The sequence below is a fragment of the Enhydra lutris genome, unplaced genomic scaffold (assembly GCF_002288905.1).
Source record: "Enhydra lutris kenyoni isolate GAN:26980312 unplaced genomic scaffold, ASM228890v2 scaffoldscaffold2, whole genome shotgun sequence".
NCBI classification, from domain to species: domain Eukaryota; kingdom Metazoa; phylum Chordata; class Mammalia; order Carnivora; family Mustelidae; genus Enhydra; species Enhydra lutris.
In genome coordinates this window covers 65,611,425-65,615,083 of record NW_019154086.1, presented here as the reverse complement: position 1 = coordinate 65,615,083, position 3,659 = coordinate 65,611,425, and the positions used below count along the sequence as shown (strand labels likewise).

Below are 3,659 nucleotides of genomic sequence, written 5' to 3'. Positions count from 1 at the left end.
AATGAAATTGGACCATTTCTTTACACTGCACACAAAAGTTGACTCAAAATGGATGAAAGACCTCAATATGAGACAGGAATCCATCAAAATCCTTGAGGAGAACAAGCAGCAACCTCTTTGACCTCAGCCACAGCAACTTCTTCCTAGAAACATCACCAAAGACAAAATGAACTATTGGGACTTCATCAAGATCAAAAGCTTTTGCACAGCAAAGGAAACAGTCAACAAAACCAAAAGACAACTGACAGAATTTGAGAAGATATTTGCAAATGACATATCAGATAAGGGCTAGTATCCAAAATCTATAAAGAACCTATCAAACTCAACACCTAAAGAACAAATAATCCAATCAAGAAATGGGCATCAGACATGAACAGACATTTCTGCAAAGACATCCAAATGGCCAACAGACACATGAAAAAGTGCTCCACATCACTCGGCATCAGGGAAATACAAATCAAAACCACAATGAGATACTACCTCACACCAGTCAGAGTGGCTAAAATTAACAAGTCAGGAAATGACAGATGCTGGTGAGGATGTAGAGAAAGGGGAACCCTCCTACACTGTTGGTGGAAATGCAAGCTGGTGCAGCCACTCTGGAAAACAGCATGGAGGTTCCTCAAAAAGTTAAAAATAGAGCTACCCTACAACCTAGCAATCACACTACCAGGTATTTACCTTAAAGATACAAATGTAGTGATCTGAAGGAGCACGTGCACCCCAATGTTTATAGCAGCAATGTCCACAATAGCCAAACTATGGAAAGAACCTAGACGTCCATCAACATATGAATGGATAAAGAAGATGTGGTGTATATGTACAATGGAATACTATGCAGCCATCAAAAAGAACTGAACTCTTGCCATTTGCAATGATGTGGATAGAATTAGAGGGTATTACATTGAGTGAAATAAGTCAATCAGAGAAAGACAATTGTCATATGATCTCTCTGATATGAGGAATTTGAGAGGCAAGGAGGGAGGTTGTGGGGGGAAGGCAGGGATAAATTAAACAAGTTGGGGCTGGGGAGGGAGACAAACCATAAAAGAATTAATCTCAGGAAACAAACTGACAGCTGCTGGAGGGGAGGAGGATGAGTGGGATGGGGTGGCTAAGTATGGACATTGGGGAGGGTATGTGCTATGGTGAGTGCTGTAAATTGTGTAAGACTGATGATTCACAGACATGTACCTCTGAAGCAAATAATACATTATATGTTAATTAAAAAACAAATAAATTTTTAAAATATGCATGAATGAAAAATAAATAAGTAAAACTGATCCATAAAGAAAAAGAAATCTTTCCCCATTATAAAAATTATTATTTAAATGCTGTACTAAGCTATCATCTCATCAATTTAGAAAATTTAATTACCTTTGGAAAACTATTGCCTTGAAGTAAGTACCTGACATTATACTTAATATGAATAAAGGATGACAATTGGCTTTCACTGGAAAAAAGAAAGAATTAAGAAGCTAACTCTCTCCAAGAGAGAACAGTAGAATAAATAAGGAGACAAACAATTAACTTATGACCAAACTTCAACATCAATTTTATATGTGCCCTTTAAAGGGGTCAATGATGTGATAGGGTTCATGTGGGTTCAGGTATTCCTGCTGTGCTTAATTTCATCTTTGAAATAGTAGATTCATTCAACATGTACTGAGCATCTAAAAGCAACTACTAAGTGCCAGGCACTTTTCTAGCTACCAGGAATAGAGCAGTTCACAAAATGAACAAGGTCTCTGACTTCATGGGGTCTTTAGTGCACTCTAATTTAATATAATTACAATAGAGCATTATGAATATATTGATATCCAAATGTATAAAGCAGTCATCTTGTATGTACCCACAACTCAAACACATAGTACCCAGCTGTGATCCTCATTTCAGTCACCAACACTTCTTTCCTAAGAATCAAGCCAAAATAACAAAAGTTGCCTCTTTAGCCACAGAGTCAGACTTGAACCAATTTCTAGACCTGTTTTGGCTTTTTCTCTTTGGTCTTATTTTGTATCAGACTACGTCATCATTGTACCAATCCCCATTCCTCTACTCTGGAGAACCATCCTCCTCCACTGAGAAAATGCCTCCAGCAGCAGGCCAGTGGCAGGAGCACACCAGCTGCTTCTGATAGGCTCAGTGTCCTCAAAACCTTGCTGTCATTCCCCATTTCATCACATGACTTCTTTGACTTGTATTTTCTTAAAAGGACGGTATTTGTTGTGATGAGCACTAGGTGTTATATGTAAGTGATGAATCACTAAATTCTACTTCTGGGAACAATATTACATTATATGTTAAATAAAAATTTGAAACAAAAGAAGGTAAAAAAGAATAATAATGATGCAAACAATAACCTGGAAATCAAAGTGTTATCCTGCTTCCCCTATAACCTCCATTCAAAACAATTATACAGAATTCTCTGACTGTGGTCCAGCCTGGATCTTACTGTGACATGGACATCTATGGACATCTTAGCTTCCTGGGAAAAGGCAATGTGAACCTGGATTTCTTTATTGGGCATGAAGTAATAGGAAAAGCAACATGTACCATGAAGTGGCCAACTCAGTATGGTATAGTTGAAGACTGTCACTTGATGGAAAGGTCTATGGAGCAAGTGTTCTTTAAATATGTAAAGCAGAATTTAAAAGTCATTGCTTTCTGCTGATTAAACCTCCACTAAATGCTCCAGAAAACAGAATACATTGTTAAAATAATATTCAAGCCCTACAAAACTTCAGGCTTATACATAGCCATGCAGGCTGCTCTTGCATAGGCAGCATCCCGAGCATCAAAACAAGTAAGAAAATTGATAGTGACTGGTGTGGTGACCATATAGTGAAGATGGTACCACTCCTGTCCTTCCTGGAGCTGAAGGACCTGTGATCTGCAGCTGTGGCAGGCACATTCCAATCACAGGGCAAGTTATAACATATTTCATTGAGCAACTGCTGAGAGGCTGAGAAGTAGGAATTCCTCCAGAGCAATCCCTGGAAACAGCTATGGAAGTAAAGAAGAGCTGTAATTACGACTGCCCTGATTTAGGAAAAGAATTCAACAAGTATGACATAGGAGAGCCAAGTGGATTAAACAGTCTACTGGAATCAGGGCAATCTCAAAGAAAGAATTTTCCACTGACGTTGGTTATGATGGATCCTTGGGACCTGCATTCTTTTTCATCCAGAATTTGCTAATCCTGACTTCACACAACCTACCCAAAAAAGTACTGGATGAAGCAATTCAGAATTATCTGATTGGTGTCAGGGTTCTCTCTACAATAATACTGATGTCCCTGAACTGGATGTGGAAGGACTTGGAATGCACTTTCCTATTCTGAAGGGAAAAGGTGTCCAAGTAAAAGATAAATTTCAAAAAGTAGCCTCATGTACAATGAAGGGAATGCATTTAATGCCACTCAACCGTACACTTCAAAATAGTTAAAATGGTAAGTTTGTGCAATGTTCATGTTTCCACAATCAAAGAAATAAATTTAAGAGAAAATTTTCAGGCAGCCTCATGACACTTGCCGTTACTCATTTATGGGGATTTCAGTATAATTAGGACAAGGGATTTCAGTAATTAGGAATTGCTACCATCCTCATCCAAAGGTTTATGTTGTAAGTGCTTTTAGAACTAAGAAGTTAGTGCATCAG

General features: G+C 38.2%; 1 pseudogene; it reads left to right on the top strand.

The window, feature by feature from the left end:
* Positions 1-2,512: 2,512 nt before the first annotated feature.
* LOC111146508 lies at positions 2,513-3,343 on the top strand (annotated as a pseudogene).
* Positions 3,344-3,659: the final 316 nt, after the last annotated feature.